The sequence below is a fragment of the Carassius auratus genome, chromosome 22 (genome assembly GCF_003368295.1).
Source record: "Carassius auratus strain Wakin chromosome 22, ASM336829v1, whole genome shotgun sequence".
NCBI lineage: Eukaryota > Metazoa > Chordata > Actinopteri > Cypriniformes > Cyprinidae > Carassius > Carassius auratus.
The window spans coordinates 1,496,578-1,510,512 of NC_039264.1; positions in this window are offsets into that span (position 1 = coordinate 1,496,578).

Sequence of the window (13,935 nt, forward strand, 5' to 3'; positions counted from 1 at the left end):
AATTTATGCTACATGAAAAACAATTATGAAACGGTCAAAAGCTTTGTGTTCTTCCGTTCGTCTAAACTTACTGCATATACGTCAATATCTTTTCACACAACTACCAAAATGACGTCACTGAACATGCGCAGTAAGAGCAAATATAAACCAAGTAAACATCAACAGTAAATAACTTATTAACAAAAAACAATTACTGTACCAAAGTTACATAATGAAAATGTGAAAATATAAATTCTGGAATATGAAATATGGCTCTTACACTGGTATATCAGATGGCAAATGAAAATTATGTAATTTAATTTTTATTTTCAGTTTGCACCAAATGCTGCACAAATGTATTGGAAAATGTAAATGTAAATACAGAAATGCATCGTCATTTTACATATTGCATTGTCATTTTGCATATTACATCCAAAATTGAATATTGCTACGTATATGCTTCCATACATTATAAAATTACATCTCATTTTGTCAGTTGGCGCCCTCTTGCGGTCGGACCGCGTAATAGCATCATCGTCGTCGTCTTTGTTGTCCGCCATTTATGAAACTTAATAGCGTGCAAGTTCACTTACGATAAAAGTTGCTCAGTAACACTTCTTGCAAAGAAGATGATCGATATCCCTTCATTCATACCTCCAATACACACAATACTGCACGATATTGTTTGTCTAGCAGCAAACGAGCCCTTCTGACTTCGCATGCACGGTCTTCCTTTAACGTGCTGTAACGTCCGCACTTGCAATAATTCCTTAAACAACGGAGAAAGCTTTTGACTTACATGTGGGGAACATGTGAGTAACCTTGTAATTATTTCACAAGTTTTGACGCGTTTCTTCTTAATTTGTATTCATCACTCGAAGTCTCGAAGTTTCCTTCATCGTGGTTTATTCTTCCAAGTCAATAAAGAATCACATTTCTCAAATACAGCATAATCCTCTTGTTCAGCGATATCTTTTCAACAACTTATTTGAAGAGATACTTGTTAGCCAATTTATGCTATATGAAAAACAATTATGAAACGGTCAAAAGCTTTGTGTTCTTCCGTTCGTCTAAACTTACTGCATATACGTCAATATCTTTTCACACAACTACCAAAATGACGTCACTGAACATGCGCAGTAAGAGCAAATATAAACCAAGTAAACATCAACAGTAAATAACTTATTAACAAAAAACAATTACTGTACCAAAGTTACATAATGAAAATGTGAAAATATAAATTCTGGAATATGAAATATGGCTCTTACACTGGTATATCAGATGGCAAATGAAAATTATGTAATTTAATTTTTATTTTCAGTTTGCACCAAATGCTGCACAAATGTATTGGAAAATGTAAATGTAAATACAGAAATGCATCGTCATTTTACATATTGCATTGTCATTTTGCATATTACATCCAAAATTGAATATTGCTACGTATATGCTTCCATACATTATAAAATTACATCTCATTTAGATTGATAATTTAAAATTTTGTAGGTAATGCTCAATACTTCAATTAGTTATATAAAACAATGAGTGGAAGGAATGACAGACAACTGGTGAATATTATATATAATCTCTTATAATATATAATCGCTCCAACTTCAGCTCTGTCTTTTCATTCTTTCACTCGATCTTAGTGGCGGCGCGCACAGTCGCAGCGGCCAGGAGCTCCAACAACAGTCATGGTTTTTTTTTTCACTTTTTTGGTGGTATTGTGTATTACATTGCACATTTTTAGTACAGCAACATTACAATACAGCCGCTCTGAACTTTTGTACTTGAGTACTGGAATACACTACCCATTAGCCGAGTGCATCATTCCTCCGGAGATCGCTAGACCAGCTACCAGGCCCTCTGCAGGAGCAGGCCGACGAAGGAGGCGCTGTGAGCGGCGGAAGAAGAGGAGTAAACGGGCTGGTGTATGGGCCAAGCTGAAGGCTAATCCGTTCAAACCATCGCTTCCTACAATCTTTCTCTCAAATGCACGGTCGATCTGCAGCAAGATGGATGAGATCCGGCTACATATAGCAGCAAAAAGGATTATTTATAACTGTTGCTGCATGATTTTTACTGAAACCTGGCTGAACAGCACCATACCGGATGCTGCTATTGAGTTAGCGGGTCGCACCGCTTACCGAGCCGACAGGACTGCGGACTCTGGTAAGAAGATCGGCGGGGGACTTTGCATCTACATTAACAACTGTTGGTGTACAAATGTCACCGTCGTGAACAGACTGTGTTGTCCAGAGGTTGAACTTATGCTGCTGAAGTGCAGACCGTTTTATCTCCCGAGAGAATTTACTGCTGTTCACATCTGTGCTGTTTACATTCCACCGGACGCTAATGCTAAGCTAGCGCTTGCACAGGTTCACAACAGCATTAATAACAGCTTGGTGGCTCACCCAGACAGTGTTTTTGTTGCAGCTGGAGATTTTAATCATGCTGACTTAAAAACTGTTCTTCACAAATTCCATCGCAATGTGAAATGTGCTACTAGGGGAGATAAAACGCTGGACCAGGTGTATACAAATGTAGCAGAAGCATATAAGGCCCAGGCTTACCCCCACCTGGGTCTGTCAGACCATCTCTCAGTGCTGCTACACTCAAGGTATACACCCAAAATCAAGAGCACTTGGATTATAACTAAGACCGTGAGAATGTGGCCAGAGGACGCCATCCCTATGTTACGGGACTGTTTCTACCACACAGATTGGGATGTTTTCAAGGGACAGGGCACAGACACTCGTGAATTATTGGATGAATATACCATAACTGTCCTGAGTTACATTAACTTCTATGTGGATAATATTACGTCTTGGAAACATTTCCGTGTGTATCTTAACAGGAAACCTTGGAAGACACACAGAGTTGAACAACTGATCCGAGCTAGAGACAGAGCGCTGGGTTCTAGGGACACTGATTTATACAGCAGAGCCAGGGTTGCATTAAGGATTGGAATCAATACTGCTAAACAACAATATTGGAGGCGTATTGAAGTCTGCTTTAATAATTCTGCAAATCCTAGGCAGGTATGGGAGGGCATTAGGGCTATCACGGACTATAAGAGTAAATCAACATCTTCCTCAGCTGATAACATCATGGCTGAGGATTTCAATTTCTTCTATGCCTGATATGATAGGTTCTGTGTTGCAACCCCCACCCTCCATTGATCCTGCCCCAGTCCTGAGTACTCATGAGGTAAGACGGGTCCTCTGTGGCATAAACACCAGGAAAGCAACCGGACCGGATGGTGTGATGGGTCGAGAGCTGAGAGACTGTGCTGCGGAGCTAACTTATGTTTTTACTGACATTTACAATATATCACTGTCCACTTCATGGATCCCTGCCTGTTTTAAGGCAGCCACAATAGTCCCAGTGCCTAAGCAGTCAAATGCCACCTGAATGATTATAGACCGGTGGCACTCACCTCCATTACTGCCAAGTGCCTTGAGAGGCTGGTCACCAATTACATTAAGAACACAATACCACCATCACTTGACCCGCACCAAGAACACCTATGTGAGACTCCTCTTTGTCGACTTTAGCTCGGCCTTTAATACAATTAGGCCGCTTAAACTTCGAGCCAAACTGTACTATCTTGGCATAAAAAAACTCGCTGTGAAACTGGATTGTGGACTTTTTGACAAATCGAACACAGAGGGTTAGGATAGGCAAGCACTTGTCCTCCCCCTTTTTAATTAATACCGGGGCCCCCCAGGGGTGTGTGCTTAGCCCTTTGCTATACTCTCTATTCACACATGACTGCTCTGCTTCCTTTTGCTCCAATCTCATTGTTAAATTTGCCGACGACACAACTTTGTTTGGACTCATCAATAATAACAATGAGGTGGATTACAGGACTGAAGTGCAACATCTTGTGTCGTGGTGTGTCAGTAATAACCTCTCTTTGAACATCAAAAAGACCAAGGAGATCATTGTGGACTTCCGCAAAAGCAGACCCAATCACAATCCTCTATTTATTGACAATGAGGTGGTAGAGAGGGTGCCACATTTCTATGACTATGAATTTCTATTATCTATGACTGAGGACCTGTCCTGGGGAACCAACATCAATGCAGTGACGGGAAAGGCCCTGCAATGACTTTACTATCTGAGGAAACTGAGTAATGCTAGGATTCCAAAACAGCTGATGGTCAATTTCTACAATTGTGCTATTAGCAGTGTTTTGACATATGGTTTCTTGGTGTGGTATTCTAGCTGCACTAAGGACCATCAGCAGGCACTCCAACGTGTGGTAAAAACAGTGGGTAGAATCATTGGGACCACTCTCCCAGAGATCAGCACCATTTATGACACACGTTGTCTGAAGAGAGTAAAGAACATTCTGCGGGACCGGTATCATCCGGCCTACCACCTGTTCCACCTGCTGCCCTCAGGGAGAAGGTACAGGTCAATTGGTGCCAGTAAAACCGGACTGGCTAACAGCCTGTACCCTTATGCAGTAAGGCTGCTAAATCGTGCCCTCTGTCACTATTAGACTTTGCACTGTTGCATTAATTGCATCAATTCCAACTTTGACCATACCCTTCGTTTTTGTAAAGTATCTTGTCACTGGTTCTGTGTTCTAACAACTACATACTTTTGATGTGCATGTTTACATAGGGGGTTATAGTTATTAACTAGTTATAGATAGTTATTATTTATTATTTATTTATTATTATCTAATATTTGGAGGGGATCTGGACTGGTGTTAGTGCACTTTAATATATCATGTACTGTTGTTGTTGTGTGCTCCAACGTAATTTCGTTCTTGTTCTTGAATGACAATGACAATAAAAAGTAAATTGATAAAAATTGAAATTGAAATGAAAATATTATTTTTTACAAATGCAACTTAAAATCTTTTAAACATTTTAAAAACAATTTTACAGATAAAGTAAAAATACTGAACAGTAAGTATCAACATGTTTTTTATATCTGCAGTGTTTTGTGTGTGTGTGTGGTATATATTACACAATGTTTTAGGTGTTGTTTGCGTGTGTGAGTGCTGTGAAGTGCTGAGTATGTAATGTGTGGTGTTGTATGCTTTTTGACGTGCATGTGGGAGTCTTACAATGTTCTGTGGCATTAAAAATGCATTACAGTTTGTATCGATTGCTAACCCACAATTTGTGAAACAATTCACCATTTTCTCACATTTATAAACACAACCTCAAAACTACACACCAGCTTGTGCAAACTTCAAACTTCCAGGTCAAAATCAAACAGTTTAGTCAGCAACATGTTTCTTTTGTCAGACTCAAATTTTGGCCGCAGACGATAGACAAACCTGATGTTTCAAAACACTGTTACAAAGACCTCCTTTTGGAAAATAGGAATCCTTTTGGTATTCATTGACTCTTACAGTATACGACGTAAATAGAAAGATGTGGATACAGTAAAATATAACTATAAACTTTAAGAAAAGTTAACTTTCATTACACTAGTGTAAAGCGATCTTACAGTAAATGAAAAGCACTACGTAAAAAGGGCTAGAAGAGAAAAGGCTGTAGGCCAAACAACTGATGGAAAACATGTTGGGGGAATACTGCCAGTTAAATATATTATTTTAAAGTTCCCGTTTTTCGCACTTTTTGAAGCTTTGATTGTGTTTACAGTGTGCAATATAACATGTGTTCATGTTTCGCGTGTAAAAAAACAGTATTTTTTACACAATTCACCTATCTGTATACCGCTGTTTTCACTGTCATGAAAACGGGCTGATGACTTCCTTGTTCTATAAAGTCCCTCCTTCAGAAATACGTAACGAGTTCTGATTGGGCTAGCGGTTCCTGTGTTGTGATTCAACAGCAGCTGAGCGCAGGCTGCCCTCCTGGAAATGCGCGATTGAGCTAGTTTTGAGAAGCAAGTGGGCAGGAGCATGTGCTGGAGATGTACTTATAATCACAGGAGCGTTTTTACTGACAGGATGTGCATGAAAATCGCATTCGATTTTTTTTGCCCAGCCCTAACATCTAGTTAACAAAGCTAAACAGCTAAAACTATTTTTTGATGGAGCGCAACAAGACCATGCCCCCTTTTTTGTGTAATTAAACATGGACCGGATCAGCCAGCAGCTAACACCGCTACTAACAGGCTCTCAAGGACGAGCAGACAGCGGCTTTCAGCTCAGAGCACAACCGAGCCAAGGACTCTGATAGTGGATGACTCTGTTATCAGAAACATCCGTAGCAGGACTACAACAACATGCTGCCTTCCTCAAGCAACGGTCTCTGATGTGAACAAGGAACTTCAGAACATTCTGATGAAGCACAAGTCTGCAAATCGAATCATCATCCATGTGGGGAAGAATGATATTCGGAAAGAGCAGTCAGAACTCCTTAAGAAGGACTTCATTGAACTCTTTGAAACTCTTCAAAGACTCAAAGTTCAGTTGTTCATCGGTGGACCACTCCCAGCAAGGGGAACAAATATGTTTTCACGGTTGCTTGGGCTGAACACATGGCTACAAAGATCTTGTAATACAAAAGGAGTATATTTCATCGACAACTTCAATCTTTTCTGGGGCCATAGACAATTGTTTAAACCGGATGGCCTCCACCCAAACAAACTTGGTGCAAGAGTGTTTAAGGACGATATCTACTTCTCCCTTCGTCATCCTTCAGCAGAGTGTGTCAATCCATTCAGCACACACACACCGGGTCCGAGTCATCATGTGGTTGACATATCCCACAAGGACACTGATAACACCATGCAGCCAAAACAATCACTGCTGATAGACACTATCCCTGCTGAGCCCTGCCCACAGAGCTCCTCACAGACAGACTGTGATGTATCAAAACAGCTACAAGATTCACCACCCAATGACACATTTCTGGAAAACAGCCAGGGAAGCCAGGACAACACATCACAGCCACCGGAAACACCAGAGATACAGCCCATCTCACCAGACACATTATCCCTCTCTCCAGCATCTCCACTTCTGTGCTTCTCACAGAAAATGGAGGAATTGGTGTAAGTTGGGACTAAACTCTCCCACTCATTCACTGCTAGCCCGCAGATATCAACAAAAAAACGGCGGGCCCCCCAACCACCAAAGCCTGTGGGCCCTGTTCCTATGAGAGCTCTCCGACCGCTGCCACAATGCCAGGGCCCAAACCCTCTATCTGCTGAAGGTGAACCAAAAACAACTGATAGCAGCTCTCAGTGATATGTATGGAACCCAGTGTGCCTGTAGCTTTCTCTATTTCAGTTTTATCACGTGATAGAAAGTCTAAGGCCTTCTCAAGCCGAAGGGCAAACTAATCTAATCTGCAGCCTATTATGCATCAAACTAAGATTGATGTAAAGACACCAAGCACTGCCATCAAGTAAGCACTTTTAAACATTCGCTCACTAAAAAATAAATCATTTCTAATCAATGACTTTATAACCACAAACAATCTGGATTTTATGTTTCTAAATGATACATGGCTAGAAGACAGCTGCAGTGCAACAATTCTTAATGAAGCAGCCCCTCCTAACTTCACTTACATGAGTGTTTGCAGGACTGTTAGGAGAGGTGGGGGTGTAGCTGCTCTATTTAAAGATGTCTATCAATGCAAGAAAGTGTCATTTGGTCAGTACTTGTCTTTCGAATATCTAGGGATTGTGCTGAAAGGTGCTCCACTCATTCTGTTTATTATTATTCACAGGCCTCCAAAATACTCTCCAGCCTTTTTTGAAGAGGTCACAGAAATTTTATCAATAATTTCCTCAGAGTTTGACTGTTTTGCAATTGCATGGGATTTTAATATTCACATAGATAATGCAGAAAACAAAACTACAAAAGAAATTATAACGGTTCTAAACACTTTTGACCTGATTCAGCATGTGCATGGACCCACACACAAATGTGGACACACTCTGGATCTAATAATCAGTAGGGGTCTAAACATTTCATCCATTGTTACTAAGGACATAGCACTACCTGATCACTTCTGTATTTTCTTTGATATATTGATCTCTGCTACCACTGAATCTAGTTCTGTCTCTGTCAGAAGGAGATGCATAAACGAGAACACAAGTGTACTATTTATGGAGACTATATCTTTAACACCAAGCATTTCTGCAGACTCTTTTGATATTCTCCTTGATTCCTTCAACTCAAAAGTTAAGAATGTTATTGATGATATTGCACCAATAATAGTCAGTAAGAAAACAGACAGAAATCAGTTTGGAGAAGATCAACAGCAGTTAAAAAAAAAAAAAAAAAAAAAAAAATCGCAAAGCCTCATTCACTTCCATGCTCGGGCACGCTTCCGAAAGTGAAAGTCGGTAAGGGAAGGGCAAACTCTCTTTACGTGGCTGCAGCGCTGCACGCGACCTGCACCTGAGCTAAGCCTGCATGAGCAGCCCTAGAAGGAGATTGTCGCGGTTGTCGGGTAAGTCGACTCAACGTTGTCGGAAAAGTAATAGTAAGGTTATAATCGTAAACGAAAACGAACGAAAAAACGAAAACTAGTTGGGAAAAAAAATGTTGTTAACTGAAATAAAAATAAAAGCGAGGCATTACAAAAAAATGATAACTAACCAAAACTGTAATGTGTGTTTTTGGCAAAACTAACTAAAATAAAATAAAATTATAGATTAAATGTCCTTAGTTTTCGTCTTTGTCAATGTCTTTCATAGAGCAAACGTTCAGCTGCATTTCATTTCACTGCGTCTCTCACTCACGCGTCTCTCTCGCGCGCGCACAGCCCTCCCCTCCGTGCACACCGCGTCTCCATGAGAACGAGTGTTGGAAGCAAGTTTGCGAAAGGTTGGTATCTCGTTAAAACCATTACACAATCACACATTAAAAAGTGGTATAAAAATATTTTTAATTCTGAATATAATTTTGTCAGTGTGTTAATGACGACCCGAGAAGCTATTGCTACTTTAGAAAGTTAACTAGACGCAAGTTTGAGGTAAAATGCACTTGGGTTGTCGATGTCAAAACACTATTTAAGCTGTGATTCAAGTAAGGAATAATTGACGACGGGCCGTTGAATTATTAGGAAAATAATGCACACCTGAGGTGGTGATTCGATCACGACTCGAAGCGGAGTCAATTATTCCGCTTATACCACGGTTACCACACCTCAAGACATCGATCAGATGATATATTTAAAGTTTATGTTATATTTAAGGTTTTTGTACTTAATCGTTATTGTGGGTAGGACTAATTCTTCCGCATCTCATCCAACGCTTCTTTTGCTGGTTTCACAATGTCATTTTAAAGCTGGTAATGGAGGCTTGAGCCGTTTATAGTATTATAATGCAGTTATTAATGAAGTTATTAGAAAGAGAGCGAGAGAGACAGAGACACACACACAGAGAGAGAGAGAGAGAGAAAGAGAGAGAGAGCTTGTGTGAATTAGACTGCAGCAGCGTCTCTAAACAGCGCTGTTATTACCTCGCTAGTGAGAAATGTCATGTGTACTTTTGGAAAATCGTCTGTCATGTTGTTTTTGTTAGTCCTGTAATTTCCGTTATTACAGTCTTACTATGCGAAGTGATATGGAACTGTAATGCGGTCAAGAGAGCTGCCTGGAACTACGTTCGCCATGCTTTTCCCAGAAAATAATGTCACGCCTCAGAACGTTCGTCAGCCAATCAGATTCAAGCATTCAATTTATACCCGTAGTATAAATATTAAATAATGTTATGTCATTTTTTTACTCTTACACTGAATGTTTGCTCCTTCATTCCAGATGAGTAGGCTATTGTATAGGGTAAATTTAGTATAGGGTGTGAAAATTGTACATGCTTTTGCATTATTGAGACACTGTTTTCCAAATGAATGTTGTTCAGTGCTTTGACGCAATGTATTTTGTTTAAAGCACTATATAAATAAAGGTGATTGATTGATTGATTGATTGACAGCTGTGGAATTTGTATAGGGTGTGAATTCTGTATAGAAAATTATTGCGTGACTAAAGTAAAGCCGTCTCTCTCTTTCTCACCCATGCACACTCACTCATGCACACACACACACGGCACACACACACACTAAAAAAATTATGCTGTATTTAAAGTTTTCTTTTTATGTGTTATTTGTCATGTTCTTTTCTCAGATTAAGCTCCCTGACAATCTGACAGAAATGTCTTGTAAGGATTTTCATGACTCTTTTTTTTTTTTTTTTTTTCACAGATTCGGCCAAAATATCAAAGTCTATTTTTGAAACAATTGATAGCAAAATTCTGGAAGACATAGTGCAGCAACTAAAATCGTCAACCTGTTGTCTTGACACACTTCCCACATCTTTTTTCAAAAGTGTGCTTGACTGCTTAAAAGCAGATCTCTTGGAAGTGGTGAATGCCTCACTTCTTTCTGGGACATTTCCAAACTCCCTAAAAACTGCAGTTGTTAAGCCCCTCCTGAAAAAGACCAATCTTGATAACACAATTTTGAGCAATTTTAGACCAATATCTAATCTTCCTTTTATAGGCAAAATTATAGAAAAGGTAGTTTTTAATCAGCTGAACAAATACTTAAACTCAAATGGATACCTGGACAATTTTCAATCTGGTTTCCGACCGCATCACAGCACAGAGACAGCACTCATTAAGATAATAAATGATATTCGCTTAAATTGTGACTCTGGCAAAATATCGGTGCTGGTATTGCTAGATCTCAGTGCAGCGTTTGACACTGTCGATCATAACATACTACTAGAGAGACTGGAAAACTGGGTCGGGCTTTCTGAGATGGTACTCAAATGGTTCAGATCATACTTAGAAGGGAGAAGCTATTATGTGAGTCTAGGAGAGCATAAGTCTAAGTGGACGTCCATGACATGCGGAGTCCCACAAGGCTTAATTCTTGCACCGCTCTTGTTTAGCCTGTATATGCTTCCACTAAGTCAAATAATGAGAAAGAACCAAATTGCCTACCACAGCTATGCTGATGATACCCAGATTTACCTAGCCTTATCTCCAAATGACTACAGCCCCATTGACTCCCTCTGCCAATGCATTGATGAAATTAATAGTTGGATGTGCCAGAACTATCTTCATTTAAACAAGGAAAAAACTGAAGTCATTTCATTTGGAAACAAAGATGAAGTGTTCAAGGTGAATGCATACCTTGACTCTAGGGGTCAAATAACTAAAAATCAAGTCAGTAATCTTGGTGTGATTCTGGAGACAGACCTTAGTTTCAGTAGCCATGTCAAAGCAGTAACTAAATCAGCATACTATCATTTAAAAGACATTGCAAGAATAAGATGTTTTGTTTCCAGTCAAGACTTGGAGAAACTTGTTCATGCCTTTATCACCAGCAGGGTGGACTATTGTAATGGGCTCCTCACTGGCCTTCCCAAAAAGACCATTAGACAGCTGCAGCTCATCCAGAACGCTGCTGCCAGGATTCTGACTAGAACCAGAAAATCTGAGCATATCACACCAGTCCTCAGGTCCTTACACTGGCTTCCAGTTACATTTAGGATTGATTTTAAAGTACTTTTACTCGTATATAAGTCACTAAATGACCTAGGACCGAAATACATTGCAGATACGTTCACTATATATAAACCTAACAGAGCACTCAGATCACTAGGATCAAGTCAGTTAGAAATACCAAGGGTTCACACAAAACAAGGGGACTCCGCCTTTAGTTACTATGCTGCCCACAGTTGGAATCAGCTTCCAGAAGAGATCAGATGTGCTAAAACACTAGTCACATTTAAATCTAGACTCAAAACGCATCTTTTTAGCTGTGCATTTATTGAATGAGCACTGTGCAATGTCAGAACTGATTGCACTATATTTTCACTGTTTTATTTTTTTTAATGTAAAATTATTTTCTAACTGTTTTTAAATGTTTTAATCATTTTAAAATTGCTTGTTTTATTTTTGTTATTATTTTTCTTAATGATTATTTTACTTTCTTTTATGTAAAGCACTTTGAATCACCATTGTGTATGAAATGTGCTATATAAATAAACTTGCCTTGCCTTACTGATGTGGGCAGAGGTTAGTCAAAAAACTGTTTTAGTGACATCATTACTGCAGGAACTAGAGGGATGTAGTCCAAACGGGTCGTTTTTTGTAGGCAAATTCTGTTAAATAAAATATCTCGCTTGGCATTGAACTTTGATCTTTAGAATTTTTACCGATATTATTTATACTCTAATAAGAACATTACACACTAACTAAAGTTTAAAACATGGGATCATGAAGACGGGGACCTTTAAATAATGAATATAATATGGATAGTAAAGATACTTTTAATATAAAATATATAAAATAGTACTACAGCGGTTACATGTACAGGTGGTCATTTTAATATTTTATTTTTGCTTTTAAATAGAGGTATTTTGGAACGGCTAAACAGAGGCCCCGCAAAATGTCTTTCCTGCTCTGTGTCTGAAAGTACCATAGATATGTGTAAGGTTTATGACCGTAGCAAAGCACAGTTCTCAAATTACATTATTATATATTATATAATATTATATAAAATATATATATATTATACGTAATATAAATGATCATTTTGTTGAAATTTAAGAATCAACGGACATCAAATGTAGTGGGGGTACTGATCATTTAAACATAACATTAATGTTAGCTTTGAAATATTGTACCCCATTGACTTAGATCATGCGGTCTAGAACTCCACCCTCACTGTGAGGGCTCTGTGAAGCACCCCCTCAGGTTTCACATACATTTCATTACTAGGACCTGTGAGATTCTGTTTATTTGTAAAAAAAAAAAAAAAAAAATTTTATTATGAATTATTTTATTCATGAAATTTCATTCATGTTTGGACATCTCTTACCAGTCTAAAACATTTAAGGAATATTTTTTTTTATATTTATCATCAGAAATGTTTATTTTATATATTATGTTACATATAATCACATTTAAAATAAGAATATTTTTCTTCTTCTTTTTTTAAAGAAGAGAATGGTGTGTTTTATAAGTTCGATTAACGTAAATGTTGAATTCTTTTTTTGAATTAATGAATGAATTGCTTTAGTAGCATGATGTCATTATATATTTATTTTTTTCCATATTCTTTAACCCCTTGTCATGATTCTGCCCTCGTGTCCTTGATTTTTCCTAGTCTTGAGGCAGGATCATGACAGAACCGTGTTTTGTGTGCAAGCACATGGCCTTGTCTTTGGGCCACGTGCTTGTGTTGTCTCGTTCCCTTGCCCCGCCCCCCTTGTTAACCTAGTCGTGTCTTGATTGTCCCATCTGTGCCACCTGTCGTGTCTTGATTGTTCCCCTATTTAGCTTTCCTAGTGTGCTCTGTCTTGCGTCGGTTCATTGTGTTCATCACTTGAGATTTGTTCCTCACCTGTGATTGTGATTTGTACCTGTACCTCTGATGTGATTGTTTCCTCAAACTGTTCCACGTATTGTCATCCCTTAAGAAGTCTTTGTATACCGTGAGTGTTTGTTTATAGTTAGTGTTCTCCTGTCTTGAGTCTTTGTTTATCTCGTCTAGTCAGTCTATTTAGATTTGTTGTATCTGCCCTAGTCCTGTTTTCCCCCTCGTGGGTTTTTGTTTTCCCTTTTTTGTTAAATAAATCCTGTGTTTCGTTACTTCCTGTCTGCACCTGAGTTCCTCCCTTACCAAAACCCTGACAGAATGAACCGACCACCAAGGAACTCAGCAGACAGGAGGCAATGCTGGATGGCATCAGCCAGCCAGCGAGTTTGTTTTGAGGGCTCTCGCCTTGTGGTGTTCCGGGGGACCAGGGGAGGTCGTTCTGGAGCGAGCGGGCGAGAGGAGGAGCCCCAGAGGTTCCCACCTACCCAGCTGCCGGCGATCCCGGAGGGTCGTGTCCTGGCCGTGGCAACCCTGGGGGATCAGGCAAGTCCCTCCCAGAGTCCTGAGGTGCCCTCCACAGCCAGCAGTCTCCCCATGAAATGAGGGAGACGGCTTTCATGGGAGTCAACTTCTGAGTCTTCGGCGTCCGAGACTGCCCCGCCCGAGACCAAACTCCCCCAACC